Source organism: Meles meles, chromosome 19 (genome assembly GCF_922984935.1).
Source record: "Meles meles chromosome 19, mMelMel3.1 paternal haplotype, whole genome shotgun sequence".
In the NCBI taxonomy this organism is placed as follows: domain Eukaryota; kingdom Metazoa; phylum Chordata; class Mammalia; order Carnivora; family Mustelidae; genus Meles; species Meles meles.
The window spans coordinates 15,531,846-15,556,067 of NC_060084.1; positions in this window are offsets into that span (position 1 = coordinate 15,531,846).

A 24,222-nucleotide genomic window follows, 5' to 3' on the forward strand; every position below is an offset into this window, starting at 1 on the left:
TTGAAAGGGCTTTAATTTTCTTAAAGGATAAAAAAAGGTTTCTTTGCTAGATTAAACTTGCGATTGTCATTCATATATTGTTTATAAGGTAGTCATCTCTTCGCTCTGTATTTTTTTGTTTTTGATTTTGTATACTAGTTAGCAGTGAAGACTTGTCTGCGTGTATCAGAAGGAATAAAGAGAGAAACGTCCTTAACTGTCAGTTTTAATAAGAGGAGTCAACATGCCTCTATTCAGGTTAAATATTGTCCTGTCACATTTCAATAGAGTCAACAGATTTTTTAAAAAGAAAAGTCAAAAGCACTGTGTATGCAAAAAACCCTCCCTGTCATAGAATGTCAAAGCCCTTCTTTATCTGGGGGAGGGGCGTGGAGGTAGGACAGAAAAATCTTTTGTAAAATGTGAAAAATTACCACTCATAATTGGCGCTGACATAAAAAAGGTTTTTTCTTGTTAGAAAAACAAAGAAAATCTCTAATTTAATAATCACCTGCAAAGTGTTATTGTGATGGGAACAAAAAACACACAATCAAAGTCATCTTTTTTAAGTAACTATAGTGTTTTAAGCAATCACTGCACTTTGCAGCAGCTCATACGCATAAACCAATGTTCAGAGAGGAAAAAAGCTATTCCAAACTCCTCAAGCAAAGTTTCTGAAATAACAAGTGACAGGCTACAATAAGAAAATGCAAATGGGGCATTATGTTCAAAATAAAGCCAAACAAGATTTTTTTAAACCCAAAACATGTTCCTGTAAGCAGGAATCATTTAGGCTGAAATTGCAAGAGAAAAGCCATTCTTTACAGGGGGGCTGAAGGGTTAAAGATACATATTTCGAAAAGATGCACTAGAGAGAATTGGACATATTCCGAGTGAAGAACAATCTGTAATAGAGAGTAGCAGGATAAAGCCATTTTCCTGTTTCAACCTTTGTTAAATATGCAATTCCTGCTTAGAGTTTCAGGATTTCGTGTTTTCACCTGCGGCAAATATTGTAATTTTAGAAATTATTCTAACTCCAAATAAAACTATTTGCATTTAATAACCATTTCCAATTAGATGAGTGCAAAAAAATATGTACAGCTTTCTAGACTAAGTACTCATCTAAATAATCTCAAATCTGACAACATCAAACCAAATGGGATCAACTCCCCTAAAAATGGCAAGGGAGACTGGCTTAGAACAACCGCCACTTGCCATTAACACCCAGGCTTTGTCACTAAGAAAAAGTGCCACAGAGGGCTATCTTCTGAAGGTTTCACCAAGGCCTAATGATTTCTTGGGAGTAATCTGCTTAAGGAATAGAAAAGGAAATCAGAGTTGAGAAAAATCTACTTCACGTTCTTCAGGTTAGCAAGGAAATAAACATACAGATAACGACAATGAAGTTGGCCATTCGGTAGGGGGACCAGGTGTCCTCCCTAGCCCAGACCAAGCCCAGCCTGGGCCTCTTGTTCTCGTGTCTCATTTGCTTCAACATTTGTCTTAGATTTTTCTCTCATGAATCAAGTATCAATCCAGGATGGATTAGGAGACCTGCTCTTTGTACCTCCAGTTTCAGCTATGGTCCCGTTTACTTGTTCAGGAGATGGATGTGTAGGAGAACTCTCCCACTAGCCCATGGTTAAATCTGAAGGATGACTGCTGTTAACCCATATGTCTGTCTTAAAGGCTCATTCCAGGGACAATTCATACCTCTCTTTCAAGGAGAGCTTGCAAAGTATTTGTGGATAAAATAAGCACTTAGGGAAATCTACCTCCTCTGGTTTATAGTGGTAATGAAAAAGATATTTGTCACCACTGCTTTTCCTGGCTCATTGTATGTCATGATCCAAGCCTACAAGATGCACAAAGGTGGTGGAATCAGCACGGAAAGTGGAAAATTATAGCAGTCCTATCATGGATCACAGACAGTAGTCTGTGTACTCTTACTATTGGGCTTTGTCCCTCAGTGTATGGTGAGAATCTATGACTATTTTAATATCCAGTAATGCCTTTTTTTTTTTTTTGCAATAAACTCTTTAGCCTACAATGAGCTCAAAAACCACAAGAAAGGAAGTTTAAGTTCTGAAATTCTACTCCTTAAAAAAGTTAATGAAAGTTTTTAATTAGCACAAAGGTATGTTGATGTTTACCATCTACTTTGGAGAGATCATAGTATAAATATGACACATATGTACAAGTATGACAGAGTAAAGAAAAGCAAAGGACATCAGCTGCTGAAGAAATACTATGTTCTACTTAAAAAGGTAGGAGTTATTCTATGAAGACAATACTAAAAGAATGATGGTTTTTTTAAGGTTTTTGTTTTTGTTTTTTTTTAATTTGAGAGAGAGAGTGAAAGAGAGCATAAGAGGGGAGAAGGTCAGAGGGAGAAGCAGACTCCCCGTGGAGCTGGGAGCCCGATGCAGGAGTCGATCCCGGGACTCTGGGATCATGACCTGAGCCGAAGGCAGTTGCTTAACCAACTGAGCCACCCAGGTGCCCAAGAATGATGATTTTTAATATACAACCTGCAGAAGGTTTGACTGTGTACCACTTTATCAACCATGACTTTTCATTTAGATCAAATGTCATGTTCTCTTTATTAATTTTACTTACTTTAGGTTTCAATTGAAATAGATGTTAAGGGGTGCCTGTGTGGCTCAGTGGGTAAACCCTCTGCCTTCAGCTCAGGTCATGATCTCAGGGTCCTGGGATCGAGTCCTGCATTGGGTTCTCTGCTCAGCAGGGAGCCTGCTTCCCTCTCTCTGCCTGCCTCTCTGCCTACTTGTGAGGTCTCTGTCAAATAAATAAAATATTTTTTAAAAAAAGAAATAGAACTTAAAATTTACATTTTTACATACTCAAAATTAAATTAAATTAAATTAAATACCAAGATTTTATGACTAAGCTGATAAAAAATTCACTTTTTGAAAAAGACCTGACCATGACGGAATGATTTTTCTTTCTTTGCTACTCATTGTTAATTTTTTTTTTAATTGATTGGGTTTTAGATTTCAACCTCTGAAGAACTACTTTGTAAGCCAACCTAAGTGTTTGAATAATAATGTAAATAATGAGTCCTTTCAATTTTGTTTGCACTTTGTTAAAAATTAGTCTGAGAAGTTTAATCAAGTATTCAATAAATGAGCACCAAACGATTATAGCCTAAAGAATTCAGTAAATCACAACAACTGGAAACAAAATCTGTATATAGGGACACACTGAAATTTTTCCCCAAAATAGCAAGAAGGAAATTTAAACATAGTAAATGATGAGAGCATATATGATGTATAACATTTCATTTTGAAATTCTATAAAAGGCTTTAGAATATCTCAAGTTGTACAAAGAATATCTGGATGAATCTCTTCCTTAAAAATTATATAAATTCATGTCTTTACTGGGATAAACTAAAATTGAGAAAACCTATGATTTTGAAGCATCTTAGTTCAAATTCAAAAGAATTACAGAGAGACAGATAATTATGCGTTTTGTCTTAAGTTTTCATCACAGTAATTTCCCTGAATTAAAGCAGAAATGTTTACACAGGGCGCCTGGGTGGCTCAGTGGGTTAAGCCACTGCCTTCAAGCTCAGGTCGTGATCTCAGGATCCTGGGATGGAGTCCTACATTGGGCTCTCTGCTCAGCGGAGAGCCTGCTTCCCTTCCCCTCTCTCTGCCTGCCTTTCTTGTGATTTCTCTCTGTCAAATAAATAAATAAAAATCTTTAAAAAAAAAAAAAAAGAAATGTTTACACACTTCCATATGAACAAAAAAAAAAAAAAAAAAAGAATTGAGGATATAATCCATTTGATAGAATTTTTTCCCCTGAGCTTAGCAGATACTCTAGCATTTGTAGAGAGAGTAATTACCCATTTGAGAGAATCGTGGCTTACAAAGATTAGTAAATTAATGTCAATAGTTTCAAACAAAAAAATGCAACTTTGAGAGTTGCAGGCAATTTTTTTTTAAGATTTTATTTATTTATTTGACAGAGACTGAGAGAGAGTGCACAAGCAGGAGGAGCGGCAGAGGGAGAGAGAAGCAGGCTTCCCACCGAGCAGGGAGCCCGATGTGGGGCTTGATCCCAGGACCCTGGGGATCATGACCTAAGCCAAAGGCAGATGCTTAACCGACTGAGCCACCCAGGCACCCAAGTTGTAGGCAATTTTATGAAAAAGTTTTAAAATAATGATTACACTGAAAAGAGTACATTCTTCAGAATACTAGTGATACTTTATTAGAAACATGGCTAAGAAATCTACAGCAGTATGGGACTATTACGGTCAACGTACATTTGAATGACATCACCAGTGACACCGTGCCATTCACCTGAAAAGGCACCCTCCTCCAGAGTATGAGGTCTCCGTTACCTATTGGTGTGCCCAGAGACATTTCTTTTTGAGTCATGTCATCATGTGGCTTTGTACAACACCAATTTAGGCAAGAACTATAGTTTCTTCCCAGCATTCCCTTTCCTGCATAATTTGAGTCAACACCGCCCACAAGTGCCATTTTGTGCAAGCTTTGGAAGGCAGAATGAAGCAGCAGACTTGTGTCAATGCTCTGAAGACTGCTGTATCTGACTGGACATTAGGCATATGACAGCTCACATACTTGGTGCATCTGCTGGCTCACCCTGGTGATGTGTTAGCAGCACTTGGACCCACAGTTCCTTCAGCTTCTGCTGGATCTGTTCCTTCGGATTCTCAGTCTTTGGCCAGGTCCATACATAGCTCCTTGGTGAAGGGTGCCATCTCTTCTTTGTAGTCATTGATAGCACTGAGGTTGGAAGTGGTCAAACACAGTTGGAGATTCCAGTTTGTGGTAATGGATTCAGTTGTCCTCATGAGTTTCTAGTTTATCCTCATGCATGTCCATTTCAAGCTTTGTTCCCCAACTGCTGGTCTAACTGACCAACGGTAATTCTAGTTCCAGCACTGGATGCCAAAGCATCAGCCTGCATGGGTCCATCTACCAGCTCCCACAGCAGTGGAAGGTTTGAACCCTATAACAAATCCTTTATTCTAATCACTCAAGATGGTTCTGCTTCTCTGACTGAACCTTGACACATCATCCCAATTCTTCAAATCCAGGTGGTGCCTGGGTTTGATTTTACAAACCACCTGCCAGATACAAACACTGAATTTCATAGCCACTTTGATGTTTATGAGTTGCTTTCAAATATGTAGCAAACTGAAATAAAATGAATGAAGGAAATACAAAAAGGAAAAGTCCAGAAAATGCAATGCTTTTCTCCTTTGGAAAGAGCAAACTTTATTCCCCTATGAAAAGTAAAGCCCAAGGGGAAAGGTTGCTGGCTCCTGTATAGGGATCAGATAATTTCCCCCTCCTTATGGGAACTTTTCTTCTCACTCCACGTCTGCACCCTCTATCAGACATTCTGATTTGTTTAGGGGTGCATTCTGGCACAATGGGAAGACAGGCAGTCATCTTTAGTAGACTTAGTATATTAAAGGACAATGTGAGTTGGAACTTTTAAGAGATTTTGTCTTCATATTAACATATGCTTTATTCACTGTCAAATCTGCCAGATGCCTGGTGCATGGAAGATCCAGGGAAGACTGGGCAGGTGCCTTGAGATGGGTAAGCAGCCAGCCATGTTTTGGTCTCTTTCTATGCTATCTGTTAATCCATTATGGATAATGGATAAATACGTTTGGCAAATACAAAACAAGAAAAACAAGTTGGTATTTTTTCCCCTTGTTTTCAGACACCCCTAATGGGATTAAGACAAACACCACCATCCCAATTCTCTGTGCCTTGAGGTTGTTTAAGAAGATGCCCAGCCATTTAACCAGCATGAGGGGTAACATGAATGCCATATATAAAGATTAACAATTAAAAATCTTTCCTCAGAAAAGGAATACCATACAAAAGCTATTCAAAGCTTCAAAGCAAGGGTCTGTGAAGGCCCCATATACTTGGGCCATTTGAGTTATTTCAATTTACTTCAGGAAAAAAGAAAAAAAAATCCCACAAAGCTGACATTATATAGTAAAGTTTCAGGGATACGGGAGCTATTTAATCATTTTGTGTGTTACCCTGGCTTTTCTGCAGTCTCTTTTTCCTGTGGTTTTGTTCTTGTGCTGCTCATTAGCACCTCCCCCAGAGAGTGGGCAGGAGAAGAGAAAAAGAGATAAAACTCAAATCAGACAATTTTATCAGTCAGCCTGTCAACAAGTTGAATATATTGAGAGCCCAGGGGGTGCAGAGGCACTTTTTAGTAGCTCTGATAAAAGGTTTGGTGGGGGAGGAGGTCAAAACTAATGGCAACATTGAGATTTTTTGGATTATCAAGGGATTTTATTGATTTGTGCCCTCTACATCTCCATTAGTGCACATAATCAAAAGTGGGGCGAAATAATTAAGCATCTACAGAACTTTCTTAAAGAAGACACTTAAAAATCTATCACTTTTATCCCTGGGAGTTTGGGGACCTGTTGGGCAGTTCAAATGGAAAACAAATAAATTAATTCCCTTTGCTTTGTCTAGATTCTTAAAATTGCACTGTAAGGAAAAATAAAAACCTTCACAGCAGGTTCTCTGGCTCTTCAGCAACCTTCTCCTTTCAGCCTGACTCCAGCTAAGAGAGGGGCAGGACCCATGGAGAGGGTACATCTGAGTAAAGCAAGAATCAAGATCACGGCCACCAAAATGAGCCAAAGCCTGACAATGAAGGATGGAGTTCACCACAGACACAGTAAAATTAACAATGTGTGCTCTGCACGTTGACATGGATTTCCATCGAACCTTGCTGTCTGTGCAGAGATACAAAACTCTCCATCACGTTGGGAGGCCACTCCATACAACAAGTTTGCTACTTCCGAGGCTGAATTTAAAACAAACAAACAAACAAACAAGCAAATAGTTGGGTCTGCCCACTCTTTCTTAAGGGCATCTTTTATTTCTTTCAAGCCTAGTGTTCCGAGGTATAAGGAAAGTAGACACTCAGTGCTAGAAGAGGACCAGCTGCAGCACAGAACTCCCGGCATGACTGCGCAAGGGTGTCATTGTTCTGTTGGTTCCAGTGCTCTGGAAAACCCATAGGGTTCTAAGAGTTTGCATATTCTAGTTTGGACCTGTTTGCACCCAGCTGTGTCCTCCTTCCCTACTGCTGGGGCTCAAAGATGGAAAGAAAAAGACAAACAGAATATTTCTTCCTCTCTTCCTCAGGTTGCAGCCCCAGAAGCTTCCTCATCTCGGTAGCTCTGGCCCTCACCAGATGGGCCAGCCTGGGTGCTAACTACAATAATCCTTAACTAGCAAGCCACCTCCTCCCTCTGCCCTCTGCCTAAGGAACAGCAGTGGCTTCCTGCTGGTGCGAATCTCTGCCTCATCCTCTCTGCTCTTCAGCCTCTCCAGCACCTGGACATCTGACTCCGCATTGAATTTGCTCCCTTTTATTTATTTTAATTTTTTAAAAGATTTTTATTTATTTATTTGACAGACAGAGATCACAAGTAGGCAGAGAGGCAGGCAGAGAGAGAGAAGGGGAAGCAGAGAGCTCAACGTAGGGCTCGATCCCAGGACCCTGGGATCATGACCTGAGCCGAAGGCAGAGGCTTTAACCCACTGACCACCCAGGCACCCTGAATTTGCTCCCTTTTAAACACCAAAGTGGTTTCTGCTTTTCTGGCTGGATCCTGACTGACACACTGTGGCAGTGCATTTGAGAGATGATTCTCTATCTTGACAGCTGACTCAGTAGCTGGAATCCACTCTTTCATGATTTTGCCACCTGTTAGAACAGGGTTTCTCAACTTCAGTACAACTGACTCACTGAGTTGGGTAGTTCTTTGCTGGGAGGGGCTGCCCTGTGCATTGTGGACAACTCAGCAGCATCCCCGGCTCTAGTCAGTAGATGCCGGTGGGACATAAGATCCAAAAACCTCCCAAGACTGTGCAAGGTGTCCCCTGGGAAGGAACACACCTTCCCTGGTTGAGGATGGATGCTGTAGGAGATTTGGTGGTGACAGCTCTGTGTATACACCTTGGATGCTCCTGCCCCACACATGGTTAATGAGTGGGGCTTAGGGGCATGGTAGACGGGCTCTGATCAGTGGGCCTTTGGTGGCCTTTTCCACTGACTACCATGGATTCTCAAGAGGAGGGAAGAAAAAGCCATGTTGACTCTGAAGACAAAAGAACCAGTTTCCTTCCTTGATGATGGTTCACGTTGGACAGTGGCTGCAACAGGGCCAAGGATTCTCACTTGCCACCTCTCTTTCTTAAGGACATTGAGAAAACGTGGAGAATGGAGCCTCCAGGTATGAGGCTCTCCACACTCCATGAGGTCTGGCCTGTCCGCTTCTTAAACACACTTCATGTTCTTAATGTAAACCAGCCAATGGTGTGCCCTTGGCCCTGATGTCCGCGGTGACCCGTGAGGCTTTCTCCTCCCAGTCCCTTGTCTTTCAGAAAGGGTACGAAGGTGCTGCTGGCACCACCCACACAGCGTGCCATCCTAGTTCCCTGCGGCCCGGAGGTGGCACAGTAATTTAATCAAATGGCAACCTCCCAGGTATTATGTGCAAATAACTTGGTAATGTAATATTGTGGCTGAGACTTTAAACTCACGGAAATCTAGAAAATCAGGTTATGGTTGCTCCTAGAATTAACATTCCTCTGCACATTCCTTGGACACTAGGCTTGCTTTGTGTTGCTAACTGCTGTCAAATACACACTGAAATGACTGAGTACTCGCTGGGCAGCCTGGGAAGTCTGGTCTCGAATGGTTGAGATTCTTCCTGTTAAAATGAATATCCTTTCAACTGGACTTCTGATCCTAGAGTGGGAGCTGTTGCCTTGAGCTAGGAATAACAGATGGGAAAGTTTCATTCTCACCCAGATCCACTCTTGGCAAACTGTTCTGTTTCTCTCTTTGGGCCTTCACTTCCCAAATCATTTAAAAAAAAAAATTGCCATATAGTTCCTTCAGCAAGATGCTATTCATAATAAAGTGGCAATCATTTTTACTGTGCTTTGAACACAAAATATAAATGCAAAATACTTAAAAGCCTACTTCGTTTTAGAGATTAAATGACATATTTCTGTCGATCTTCTCTGAGCTGAGGTCTAGTGAGATGCTACTTGATGAACACAGAATCTCTAGACCCCAGATTCTCAGGCCACAGTAAATTATTAAAGAAAGCAACCCCTGTTTTCAATCATGTATCTCATTATGGAATACAAGGGGGTCAAAAAATTCATATCACAGGGAAGAAAGAGGCCTTTCCTGGAAGGACTTCCTGAAGTTACCTTAGTTTTACTCATGGACATGGTTGATGACAAGATGACCATAGTAGCTATGTGGTTAGGACGATGAACCTTTTTTTTTTTTTTTTTTTTACATAAACTATTTGATAAAGACTATGAATTTAAAATTTTTTAAGTAAAAAATTAAGAGGGTTTCAAATGCTCCTGTATGTAGGGCATTAAAATGGCAAAAATGGGCCAGCTCCTAATCAGTTCACTTAAGACATGACCACAGGCAGAAATCCCAGCTTTATAAAATATCCACCCCACATGTCAAATTAGAATGATACTCTTACCACAGCGGCAATTAGGAAAACATGGAGACTTGAATTCTCCTGAGTTTCTGAATCTTGGAAGTCCATGTTCCTCCAGAAATCCCTCTTTCCCCATGTTCCCAAATCAAGTCTATAACTTCTCTCACAAATAGAGTCTCCATGGCTTTCTCCCTTCATGTAGAGTGTGCATGTTTATGACACGTGTGCAACAGGTGGGAAAAACGTCCAGATAACTCCAAACTGTACCACTGCAAACTCTAAGCAACTTCACTGGGGCAGCAGGCAGCTTTGCTTCAACATTTGCCCTGGGGATTCATGAGCAGCAGAGAGTCAGAAGCCCTGAGCCTCATCAAGTGGAAGATAAAAATGCCATCATTTTTAGGATGATCACATTTACTTATTTATCTCTGGATATATTTATATCCCATACCTACTGCCTATTTGACAACACCAAATAACACAAGGCAACGTAAGTGAGAAGAGAAATGGGGAAGGAAGGGGAAGACAGAAAAACACAAGGAGTATAAACTGAACCCAGAAATGGATAAATGCGAAATAGCATTGAGTCTTATGTGCTTGTTCTCAAGACTACAGATTTGGTTCTAAGACTTCTTGACAACAAAGCCAAAAAGGGAAAACTTAATCATTTATGAAGGCCCCAGGGTCCGCAAAATGAAAACAAACCAAGAGAAACCCAGAAACTACTAATGCTGAGATGAAATGGGTCCCCACTTAGCAGGCATGCATCACCAATACTGAGATCATCAACCCATAAGCAATTCAAGTTTCCAAAGCATCAACTTGGAATGATATTTCATATTCAGATCTTTGAAAAAAGCTACCTTCCTAGGACTTTCTTCCCACTGAAGTTACAGCCACTTTTTATAGTTTTTTTTTTTTTAAGATTTTATTTATTTATTTGACAGAGATCACAAGTAGGCAGAGAGGCAGGCAGAGAGAGAGAAGAGGAAGCAGGCTCCCTGCCGAGCAGGGAGCCCGATACGGGGCTCGATCCCAGGACCCTGGGATCATGACCTGAGGCGAAGGCAGAGGCTTTAACCCACTCAGCCACCCAGGTGCCCCAAAGTTACAGCCACTTTTAAGTATGTGTATGAACACAGACCTGTATTACTTGCCAACATACTTTATCCAGTCTACCAATGTTAAACATGATAAAAAGGAGTGCCATCATGGAATATTTAAAAGGACAGAGAGCCCCCACATTATATACAAAATGATGTTTGAAGAGTATGTGTAGGTAGATTGACTATTGTCTCCATAGACACACACAAGTGTCTACCACCAAAATGATTAAGAACTCTTCACCACTGGGGCACCTGGGTGGCTCAGTGGGTTAAAGCCTCTTCCTTCGGCTCAGGTCATGATCCCAGGGTCCTGGGATCGAGCCCCACATCGGGCTCTCTGCTCGGCGGGGAGCCTGCTTCCCCCTCTCTCTCTGCCTGCCTCTCTGCCTACTTGTGATCTCTGTCTGTCAAATAAACAAAAAAAAAATAAAATCTTTGGGAAAAAAGAAAAAAAAGAACTCTTCACCACCAATAGCACTTGACAACTGGATGGGTTCTGGTCTTCCATTAGGCCAAGGGAATAGACTCCATATGGAGCCATTTTGACCCTTCAGTGATTCACAGAACCTACAATGACTTCCTCGGGGAGTGGGGGTGAATGTGGTCAACCTGCTTTGTGACTATTTATTTGAAATGTCACCTCTATATACATAGCAGCACCCTGTTAAAATTTGGCTTTAAACACACAGATCAAGTAAGCACTGAAAAAGACTGTGGTCACCATTACTGGGGAAGAATCAGGTTTCTCTCTACAGAGCCAGTAATTAGCTCTGAGCTGGTCTCAGCACCCAGTCTCTCCTTGTCTAGGGAGATACACATTATTATGGGAATTCATGATTGTAAATGTGAGCAAATGCACTCCCAATCAGGAACCTGGCAGGCTTGTTTTTTAACTAATTACAATTTTTTAGAAACGCCTTTCTTTGGCCATTGTCAATTATTTATTTATTTGTTTGTTTGTTTGTTTGTTTCTAGGTACAGAAATATATGTCATAGGAAATGAGGGACCCTTAAAATCTCATCCTCCAGAGATAATTACAGGCAACAATTCAGTGTTTATTCATACAGAATTGTTTCCATATGTGTATGTGTCATTTTTATTTACTTAATTCTTATATAAATGGGATCATACTCTAAATACCACACTACAACTTGCTTTTTCCACTTAATGATATATCTTGGGTCTCTTTTAGGTCAGTTATTATAAACAGACATGGTTGCTACATATGCCTGCAAATATCATACATTGTATGGACAGCCAGTCGGTCTGCCTCATTTGTTGACCATTCCATAGTACTCTACTGCAAAGGCACACAGTCCACAGTGGATTGAATCAAGTCCCTACTTTGGGACACATCTAACTGCCTGAATGTCTATCTTCGTCATTACAAACTACAACAGCCAATACTTGCATATACATTGTACCTTTGTGAAAGCATTTCTGTTAGAGTCCCAAAGAGATTTGTGGGTCAAAGCATATACCCATCTTTAGGTAATGGCTATTTCCAAATTACCCTAAAAATCAAAAAGTTGTAGTACTGATTTAAGTTACTCATTAAGAATTTAAGAGGCCGGGCACCTGGGTGGCTTAGTGGGGTAAAGCCTCTGCCTTCCGCTCAGATTATGATCCCAGGGTCCTGGGATCAAGCCTTGCATCAGGCTCTCTGCTCAGTGGGGAGCCCACTTCCTCCTTTCTCTCTCTCTCTGCCTGCCTCTCTGCCTACTTGTGATCTCTGTCTGTTAAATAAATACATTAAAAAATCTTGGAAAAAAAAAAGAATTTAAGAGGCCTACTTCCCTGTTTCCAAGCCAACAATGGAAATTACCTATACTTTTAAAATTCGGAAGTCTGATAGCTAAAAATTGTATCTGGTATTTTTAGAAGACATACACATGTCTCCCACATAGAACAAAAACAAGAGCCACTGTGTTGTTAATCAGAATGACTAGGAACCATTATGAATAAACAAATTCTTGTTAATTCAATGGAGTATTATACTCCTATTACATACACACCATCATCACAGAGTAATGATGAACAGTCATAAGAAGCTATCAGGGCCACTGCAAACAGTGACACCAGCTAGGCACACACAACTCCAGGGAGCACCACTCATGCAGACTATACTGCATAGGAATGAGGGTGCAGCCTCTATGAGCATATATGGTAACCCTATGACAAGCTGTTTCACTGCGAATCCAGAATGGCATCCCTCTTAAGTAACAGTCATAAAGCTCAAAGCTAAAACACTTCTTTTTCCACAGTTCCACAGAGCCAACCCCACCACAGCCCCAACAAATCAAGCCAAGTTGCATGTGATACCAACTCAGCAAAAAGTTGGGCGAATTCATCCTTGTAAGACATTATTCATTAGTATCTAAAAGATCTTTGTCCTATTTGTTCACCCAAAGGGCATAACATTAAAATGGCATGATCTCTTGTGATGTACAAAACTAGTTATTAATTTGCACTCATTATCTAAAGACATTTGCCAGTAGCCTTTGGATATGTCTCTGGTGTGCACACATATGGTGTTTGACAGAGAAGATCCAGGGAGCTGTCCATGACTAAGGTGACACCATTTAATCCGAGCAGGCCATCTCTGGATGGAGTTTACTTAGGGCTTCAGACTCAATTATTCAGCTGGCAAAACTGGCAGGCTAGAAATGGGGCTTTCAGTGATCTATTTCAATAAACATTCTCTCCTACCTCACCCCGGTATTTCTAAAATGCTGTCATTCAGGCTAGATCATGTGCATGGTCTAGACAGGTATAATGGCATGGTGTCTCACAGGAGAGTGACTAACCAAAGAACAAACATACATTCACTTTTATTTTGCTTTATTCCACATCTGTGGCTGGCATCTATACTGCCCCTATTTTTTTTTTTTTTTTTTTAGCGGCTTTGGTATTCTGCATCAATCCAGGTGGCTCCTTTGTCCCATTACCAGCTTGATTCTCAAAGCAAAACCCATTTGCCTCAAAATCAGTCCGTATTTCTGACAACTTTTGCATTCTATTACTATTTCTTTTTTTTTTCTTCTGTTATTTCTTCCTGGTGACCGAATATATTTGGTATCAACCAATAAAATAGTGTTACAAGGACCGATTTTTTAAGGAATGCCCTAAACAGATTGGATTGAATCCTGCAATTAGCCCACAATTTGCATCTCGCAACAGGAAATTCTTTGTTGCAACCGCAACTTCAGTGCACTCAGTAGAAGAAGCTATTGTTGAAGTAATTCCTGTAAAAGGTCATATATTTAAACCCTTCAATTTTTTTTTGACAACCTCTCAGAAATGAGTGATACAGTTGCTCCAGTGTCCAAAAAAGCAATAATGTCCATACCACTTTTCTTTATAGGCTGGGTGGAATATTATTACCCCATTCATCACAGACTATTCTGGTTATAAAGTACATTTCTTGATATTTGAGAGACCTTTTTCTTTCACTGTCTTGAAAAAGCTTAAGGTCTCTTGGGCTGGGTGTCATTCCTGGTGGTTTTCTCAAAATATGTTAAGTTCTTCTTCTCCTGAACAATGGTGACATTTAACAATTTCCACTGAATTCCAACCTCTTAAGAGCAGAGCATGGGGAGGCCAGTTAAAGATTCCCACTTCTTTTCAATTTGGAGTCATTCTGTGGTCCTACTAGAAGCAGGGGGTGGATTTACACCTCAAACACAAACTCCTTCGTGAGCCAGGAGGTGAGGGTCATATATTGTGGAAGAGGGGCAGAAGATAACAGAATGAGGTGAGGCCCGATGGTGGACTGGACTGTGAAAATCTACCCTGACGGCATTAAAATTCCACTTGACAAAATTGATCCTGTGGTCCAAGCTAAGCAAATGGACAGCCAGCCAGATTCAGCCTCTAGCTGCCATTTTGAAGTGCTGGATTAAGTGACTTATTAAAAAATGCTTTTACATGGAGTCCATGGTTTTCAAAGCATAGTACAGTTTGGTTTTAGTGCCGAAATTTCTGTCCTCTTGCCAACTCTAACCATCAACACTGGTTTAACTCACATTATCGATGTCCTTTGATGATGTCTCTGATGTCCCGACAATTCAGAGTTGACCTAAGAGTGAGGCTGTCGAAACAGGCTTCTCTTCCTGCCTCTTAGGTTACTCGGATCCAAACCAAAAATTTAGTCGGAACGTGTTTACAACCCCATTCCTTACTTTTATTTAACCTTTTGGCACAGACTTTTCATACTTTCTGAATGAATGTACTTGTGAGAAATTGGGAGTCTACCGCTGCCAACCTATTTGATTTCAAATTCCCTCTATTTAGTTTTCCTTAGGCACAGGCAGGAAAAAGGGAGGGTGGGGAGGGAAATGGGGGATCGGGTGGGGAAAAAGAGACTGGGAGAGCCCAAGTCAAGCATGTCATTTGATTATTGCGTCAATCTTGCTGCTGTTGCTCCACAGTCCAATAAACTTTAGTGGCCCGGGATTACTCAGCTGAACACTATGTTACTCTTACTATTATCTAGGGGAGGATTTGTCAGATTCATAAATTGTTCTATCACTGAACAGGGAAAGGCAGGCAGAAGAAAAAGAAACTTCAGAGTTCCTTTGTCTCTTATTTATGATTTTTGTTATAAATCTCTTTCTTATATATGGAACAAAAGCAAGCTTGATAGCACTTAGTTTTAAACCATTCTCAGTCATGATATATAAATACAGCATCTCTGTAGTCTCTTGACAGAATACTAAATACAGAGTTATCTTTTAGGACCTGTGGATTAGAACAGCCCCTCCAGAGAGCATGTGTCTTATTTCCAGCCCCCTGAGACTTAGGTCCTAGGCTGAGTGGGATTTCACTGATGAGACTATGTCCTCTACTGAGGGTCAATTTTCTTGAAATATCAAGGCAATGGAGCAGTAGCCATCTAGATAATGGCATGATCCTCTTTGGACTCTCCCAACATCAAGGTTAAATTTACCAAATTATTAAGCCCCGTAAATCATTCCTTGGGCAAGATAACAAATGCTCTGAAATGACCATTTATGTAAAAACAATACAGACCAAAATTTCCCATATATCTGATTAAGCGGAGTCTGAATTTAACTATTTAAGAGACTAGCTTTCTCTAAATTTTTTAAAGATTTTATTCATTTGAGAGAGAGAGTACTACACATATACACATGTACTATAGAGAGAGCAGGGGAAAGGGCAGAGGGAGAGAATCTTAAGAAGATTCCCCGGTGAGCACAGAGCCCAACACGGGGTTTGATCTCATGACCCTGAGATCATGACTTGAGCCAAAATCAAGAGGTGGACACTTAACCAACTGAGCCATCCAGGTACCCCAAAACAAGCTTTTTTTTTTAATTGTCAAAATACATACTTTTCAAAACAAGGGCTGTGTCGCAGAATATTAGCTTTCTATACCTTCTGAAACTGAATTGAAAAAGAATTGTATCAATCTTTTTTAAATAATCCCCCAAACAGAAGGACAAGTAGCCTGGGTGGCTCAGTGGATTAGGCCGCTGCCTTCGGCTCGGGTCGTGATCTCAGGGTCCTGGGATCGAGCCCCGCATTGGGCTCTCTGCTCCACGGGGAGCCTGCTTCCTCCTCTCTCTCTGCCTGCCTCTCTGCCTACTTGTGATCTCTCTCTGTCAAATAAATAAAAAAAAAAAATCTTAAAAAAAAAAAAAAAAAAAAGAAAATAAATTAATGTATCTAGGGTCAAATATTTCTTCCAGGACAGCACCCCCAAATAGATAGAGATACAGATGTAGATATATGTACATCTGTATATACACACACACATTTATAACTTGATTTTCCCACTTAGATGGCTAAAGGCAGCTTAAAATTAACATTGCTAAAGAGAATCCCCTCTACTCCACCACACACCTACACACACACACACATACACACACACACACACACACAGTAGGTCTCTACTAGTTTTCTTGTTTTATTAAATGGCATCAATACCATTCAATTACTCAAGCTCCAAAACTGGTAGTTATCATTGATTCCTCAGAGAGGCATCTGGAATCCAAGCTCCACAGCCTGGCAAATAAACTGTCTATTTTGTTATCATACAGCTGAATGGGGCTTGTCAAATTTTTCCTGTGAGAGATTTCTATCCTTTGTTTACAAATACATGCAGTAAGAGGAAAAGAAAGATGGGTATTATATTCTATCGATTAGGTTGTAGAAACTACTTGGAATCATTATTTGAGAACTTTCTTGGAAAAAATTCAGAATCTAACATTTGAAACTTTGCAGAGGCTTTTCACAATATGAAATGCAAAGAGATGAAGGCATTGACAATGGGCAAAAGAACAATAACATTTGTAAAGTGGAAATACTGACAACTATGTAAGTCACAAATCCAAAATACAGAAGCTATACCAAAACAAACCAGATCTAACTGATTCCACCATCTGATTGTTTCAGATCATCATGAACTTAAATTAAATGTTCCTAAAGCTACAGTTTATGTTTGTCATCCCTTCTGAAAAATCTAGAATAGTCCCTTGGTTCCATGTAAATAAAGTTTAGATTTCTTGGTCTGTCATCCAAGATCCTTTCCAGTCACATTCATTCATTGCCATTCAACAACTTTTTTTTTTTTTTTTTAAATATCTTGGACTATTATTGCTGTAGTTCTCTATTTAAAATGCTTTAATGATGGGTAGTAACAACCTAGGGCTTTCAACCAAGAACAAATATGACAAAGCAAAGAGGTTCCACAAAGAAGGAACATTTTATAAATTCTTATACCATATAATAGGAAATGTGTAAGCTTCAGTGCAGAGTTGCTGTGAATTCACAGGCTATATTGGTAGGTTTTAAATTTGATCATGGATAAGAACTTGGCAAAAAATGCTTATATTCTACATATTCCATATAAATTTATGTTATTCTTCTTTGTACTGATGCTCATCGGTTCTCTCTTCTTAGTGTGCTCTTCCCACAAGACCAGTTACTCCTGCCTCCAGGCTTATCCTGTATTCAGGTTGCTGCCTCATCTTCATCAAATGTAAATCTCATCATATCATTCTTCCTGTTTAAAAGCCCTCGGGCCTACAGGGGGCACCTGGGTGGCTCAATCGTTAAGTGTCTGACTCTTATTTCACAGCTCAGCCATGATCTCAGGGTTGTGAGATCCAGCCCTTTGTCAGGGTTGCTGGGCATGGAGCCTGCCTGGGATTCTCTCTCTCCTTCTCCTCTCCCTCTCTCTCTTCCTCTCTCCCTCTCAAAATAAAATTTAAAAAAAGAAAAGAAAAGCCTTTGGGCCTATAGAATAAGATACAAATGTCTTTGGCTGGCATGAATGACATAATCTTTTGCAAACTCTGCTTTCTAAACTATCACTAGCACAAATCTTCCAGTCTCCCAAATACACTTATTTTGGCTTTACCAAACCACTTACGCTTTCCAAAGGTACTATATATTTGCCTAAAATATCCCTTATTGCCTCATATACCTGGTGAACTCCACTTCCTCTTTAAGGCTCATCCTACAGATAATTTCTGAGCTTTTTCTGTTCATGGGACTCCCTTCCCCTGATTGATAGTGCCACCACTTCCAACTCTGTTGAGGCTGCTCACTCATCTCTGGAGCCACAGGACTGCAGACGTTCTCATCTGTAGTGTTTCTTCCTCATTTGTTAAGAGATATTTGCTGCCTTTTACTTTTATTTTTGTAGGTTATGATGACATATTTAAAACACTCAAAAAGATACAGAGAGTAACACCACAAAAGGCCAAACAGTGAGAAATCAAGTATTACAAATACCCTTCCTAATACTCAGCTCTGTGTGACTGTGTCAAAGGGGCCTCAGGGAGAGATGAGAACACTAAGGCAGGGCACTGGTGTCACGCTCACTGGAGTGTGCCACAAGATATAGTGTTGGACTTGTGTGAAGGTTAATGCAGGGGCTGAGTTAAAAGCAGGAATGCAGGGATTGTTCTTGAAGATGGCAGAAGCTGCCTACTTGAAGGGCAGCCTGGCACAGAAATGGACTGATCTGCCAAAAGAACCCCACATTGTCTATCAGACCAAAGGGAAGGAACCATTTCTTTGGCTTCCCAAGGTACATCCCCTAGCCTCAAGGCAGTCAGCAGCCCAGTGACCAAAGAGTCTTATTTATTCAATAATTAACACTCCGTGATCTCCTTGAAGGGTCCTGAAGGTCTACTTTACCTCTGAGATGGAACTGGAGAGGAAGGAACTAAAAAAGGAGAAAGAAACCAAGACTGAAAGCTTCCCCTGGGTTTGGTAAATTGGCTTTGAAGAGCCCTTTAATAAAGGGAAGCCTGGGTGTTTCCTTCGGCACCATCACAAAAAGTAAAAACAGACCCAAAACCAAGGCCGGCCATGAGCAGAGACTGACAAGAGCTGTGAGAAGAAAGTCTAGAGGCACGATCGGCAAAGATACATGGCTTTATGAACTTATTAAGAATCAAGAAAGAGGGGTGCCTAAGTGGCTCAGTGCGTTAAAGCCTCTGCCTTCAGCTCAGGTCATGATCTCGGGGTCCTGGGATCGAGCCCCGTATCAGGCTCTCTGCTCGGCAGGGAGCCTGCTTCCTCACCCTCTCTGCCTGCCTCTCTGCCTACTTGTGATCTCTCTCTGTCAAATAAATAAAATCTTAAAAAAAAAAAAAAATCAAGAAAGAGAGGGAAAGATCTTATTACTATTATCATGATAATCACATGAGCTACTAAATCCGGTGGCATTCCCAACAGCGGGTGAAGACTGGCACACGATACCAAGCTATGCAAGACTCTTAGTAACAGATGTCAAAAGTAACACAATGAGGCTCTGGTTGCAAAAATGCAGATGATCCATCTGGAGATGAATAAACTTAAGGATGGCATTTAACTGGAAGGGGATTCCTGGATGGCAGTAACAGAGAAAACAACAAAACTCTGAGCTCATGGTAAAGAGCCATCGTGAGGTTAGGCAGGCAGTCCAGTTCAGCAATTCTCTGAGCTTGTGAAAGGTTCACATGGGGGCAACCCAAACCGTGGCTAAGAGTCTGGGTCTGTGTGTCAGCTATGAGACCAGACCCGGAACACTGCAGGCAATTAGAGGTAATGTGATGCCTCAAAGGGAATTTCGAAAAGAAAAGAAAAACAAATCAGAGGGAGTGAAATATGAGGAAAGGCCTAGGCGATAAAATGAACATAATTTGACTAAATAACAACCTAGGGGACCATGATAACCATCAAAGGAGCGTAAAAATCCAAAATGAGGCCTAGAGGTCTACTGGTCTGGCCGCAGCTGAAAAATACCTATGGCTGCATCTGTGAGAAAACTCAATAGAAAGTCAGTGTGTTGCATCCATCTAATTGAAGCATGGGGACTCTGTCATGGATAATAAACAGACCTGGGTTCTGAGCAACTATGTATGCCTTCAAATCATTATTTAACATTTGTGGACAGAAAACCTCTGGGAGGAACTCAAGAGCCCATTGCAAGAAGGTCCTTCAATCTAGGGACACAAAGTCATTCAGTCTGTGCATCCAAATAATGTTTGCTGAACAAGTACCATATACCCATCCTGCACTTGTCTTCAGTAAAAATATGTAAATACATAAATATATGTATTTATGTATTCAATTTATAAGAGAGCCATGAATGGAAAAACCAGGATAAGAAAGGCAAAGAAGGGTTTTAGTGTCCTAATCTATTCTGGTTTTTAGAAACATACATATATGCTCTCCATCAAGGATACACTGTGTATCAGCTTTCAAAATGTACATCCCTGTATGTGCAAAGGATGCAAACTAATGCCTAGTTATGTGTCTATGTATATAATCATATAGACACATATATATGTGATACCTCAATAGGAATTCAGAAAAGCAAAGCAAAGGGAGTGAAATATGAGGAAAGGCATAGACATAGAGTATGTGTGTGTATGTGTGTGTGTATAAATACATACATGTACATAAATACACACACATTTCATTATATATATTATGTATATATACTTAAAATAAATATTTTTAAGTAAAATAGTTTCCTCAATATAAAGGCCTTTTTTGTAGTCCCGTCTTCTCATGTTGAAAAACAGGAAGTCCTGAGAGAAAGGTAATGGCTATCTTCTGAGATCTCTGGCTTCCTACTGCCACAGCCTCAAGCCCAAATGCACCCACATCTGACCTTGGAAACTTTCTCAGATCAAGCCTCACACATATCAGAGATGTCTGTTACTGCAATGGTACAATCTTTAGCCCTGATGTTTTACGTCAACGGGACCTGAGGAGGGTTCTATTCTGAGGAATGAACCTATAAGGTTGGTCTTACAAGAAAAGATGAACCAGGTCAATAAGGTTCCTTTCTTGGGGGTCTGGAGCTGGCATCCTGAGAAACTGGGCTGGTTAAAACACTGTTAAAAGTTGAGGGGTGCCTGGGTTGTTCAGTGGGTTAAAGCCTCTGCCTTTGGCTCGGGTCATGATCCCAGGGTCCTGGGATGGAGCCCTGCATCGGCTCTCTGCTCACCAGGGAGTCTGCTTCCTCCTCTCTCTCTGCTTGCCTCTCTGCCTATTTGTGATCTCTGTCAATAAGTAAATAAATAAATAAAATAAAATCTTAAAAAAAAAAAAGTTGAGGTCACTATGGCTAGCCACAAGCAAAATCTGTGAGCAGAGAGAGAAAGGAGTATGGAGTGGGGGCCAGAGACACAAGAGATGAGCAGAGCCGTGTGGGCCCTGATACTTACGGGAGTAACCCTGATTCTTGAGTCTTTAGTTTACAACTCCCATTTTCCTAAGGCCTTGTGAATGTCTTGTGTTTGGATTCCATATGAGTTTCTGTGGCTTAGAACAGGTCTCTGTTTTGTTTTGTTTTGTTTTGTTTTTTTCTTTTTTTAGTTTGAGGTGCCTGTTCCTCACTCTAATCCACTTCTCTTGGACACCTACTTACTATGTTGCTCTTCTGGCCCTAACCCAGTTCTACCTGAGGAAGTAAAAATGCGTTGAAATAAACTGGCTCGCGCAATTGAAAAGTCTCAAGTTTCCTTTAGGCATGGTGAGATCCACCTACTTTTAAAAACTGACATCCCAGTCTCTCTCTCTATTGTGTCTCTGTCCCTCTTCTCACTCTGTATTGGTTTTATTCACAGACATTCTCTCTTCTTGGTAGTCCCCAAAAGTTCCAAGCTTCATCTTTTTGCAACTAAATTGTAGCAGGAAAAATCTTCCAGAGATAACTCTCACTGACTCTGGATCACGTCCCATCTCCTTTCTACAGTCACTGTGGTCAAAGAGATGACATCTCAACGGGCCAACCCTCAGTCACCACAAGCCCTACAGTCCAGGGAAGAAGCGACTCCATCCAAATGATGCAGGCTGAACTGAAGGAGCTGTTCTAAAAGAAGACTCAGCAGTGTCAGGATGAGGGGGAATGGGTAGTAGGAGGGCGAAAATAGTAGATGGCCTCTAGTCCAGTCTAAGCTCACCTCTCATTACTCCTCGATATGGCTTCACATCCCCTTCAACACAAAAATCATTCCCAGTTCTGCCTATTTTCTAGGGACCCTTCTCCTCTGAAAATTGTGTATCTCACTTGTCTTTTAAGAGTGCCATTCCAATCCTACCTTCTCCACGAAATTTTCCCTCATTCCAGCAAACCTTCACTGTTTGCTTCCTTCTCTCATTCTCCACAGTACAGAGAGAAGCAGAGAACCTCCCATAATACCAAGTAACGCTCCAAGGAACAGCGGGTCCTCCATATTTGCAAATGTGCCTACTCACAACCACTCATTGATAAGCCCAAACCCAGCACGTGGGGTGTTCACGGACGTGTCCAGAGTGGCAAGGATTCTGAGGCGCCCTTGTATTACATTCCCACCTGTGGCTAACCAAGGCCATGGTCTGGCTCCTCGTTTCCATGCTCACATTGTAAACAAGTGTCCTTTTTACAGCTATTTAGTCCCAGTTTCTTTTCTTTTTGCCTTTTTAAGGTCGTTGTTGTTGTTTGATAGTGGCTGCTGTGGATGTGATTTTACTGTTTTAAACGGCCCCAAACAGAGTGCCAAAGCACTGGCTAGTGTTCTAGGCACGGGGAGGCTGTGACGTCCCTTACAGAGAAAACAAGTGTGCCAGATAAGCTTCATCCAGGCCTGACTCACAGTGCACTTGGCTGTGACCTGTTCCTCAGCAATGTGTATTAAAGTGCTTCTAACCAGAAATACACACGAGACAAAGTTATACATGGAGCGGCTGACAAAATGCTGTGACCAGAGGCTTACAGGAACCAAACCCTGTATTTCTCTAATAGAAATGTTCAGTTTTTGTTAATTCATTATTTTTACTGACTTTATACAACTACTACAAATAATAGGAATCAACTGTGTGTGTGTGTGTGTGTGTGTAAAGCTATTCAATTTTATGCTCTTGGACTGCTCCCCAGACCTACTTTGTCTTCCAACCACAGTGCCAGTTCCTTTAGAGCTCACACCGTATGTGTTCTGTGCATAACAACGCACATTAGTGGGCACTTCAAAACTTACTGATTTATGGATATATTGGTCAGTTACAGAACCTACATAAATCGGTTTAACTCATGCAATTGTTCCCATACAAAAAACTTCTAGGGGCGCCTGGGTGGCTCAGTGGGTTAAAGCCTCTGCCTTCAGTTTAGGTCATGATCCCAGGGTCCTGGGATCAAGCCCCGTGTTGTCAGGCTCTGTGCTCAGCAGGGAGCCTGCTTCCTCCTCTCTCTCTGCCTGCCTCTCTGCCTACTTGTGATCTCTGTCAAATAAATAAATAAAATCTTTAAAAAAGAACTTCTAGAGCATCCCCTGCTACCTTATTGTTTATAGTGCCTCCCCTCTGGGTATGTGGTAGATCTATTCAAATGCGGTATCTACCCAAAATTATTTTTCATTTTAATGGCAAAGGGAGTGAAGGAAGCAAGAGAATTGTAGGGAAATCAACTTCATCATCCTTGAGAGAAAGATTTGTATGTTTGATGTCTCAATGGTCAGAGACCATTGCTACCAAATAGATCTCTCTCTCTCTCATGGATGAAAATCACAGCACATACCTGCATCTCTGGCTCATCACTGTCCAACCAGGTGCCACACACTCTCTTATCCTTGAATCTTGCTGGCAATAAGACAGAGGTAATTGAAAAATGAGCAAATTTTTCCTTGATCTGACTTTGGTGTTCTCCTAAGAGGCTGCCTGATTTCTCAGACTTTTGCCTTTGATCAACATTGCCTTTATGAATCTGCATTGGGGTAGCTTTTCTACATATGCTCTGTTTCGGGTGAAGGAAGACACAAATTTGACACTGGGGGGAAAATGGGAGGAGAGAATATTAAGTTTCTGTAAATTACACAATACATGGAATTCACTTAAGAAAAGTTCAGCTGGGATGCTTTCTGCTTATAGCTCTTAGCTACTGGGCAAATGTGGTGGGCTTCTCAGGAGCCTGGTTTCCCTTCCGAAAAGGACCCCAGGAGTTATGACGAGATGATGATGAAGATGATGATGATACTGATAGCTTTTATTACGTTTACACTTTCCAAACACAATTTCATTTAATCTTCAAAATAAAGTTACAAAGTTGATGCTATTATCACTCCCATTTTCCATGTGAGGAAGCTGGATTGCAGAGAGG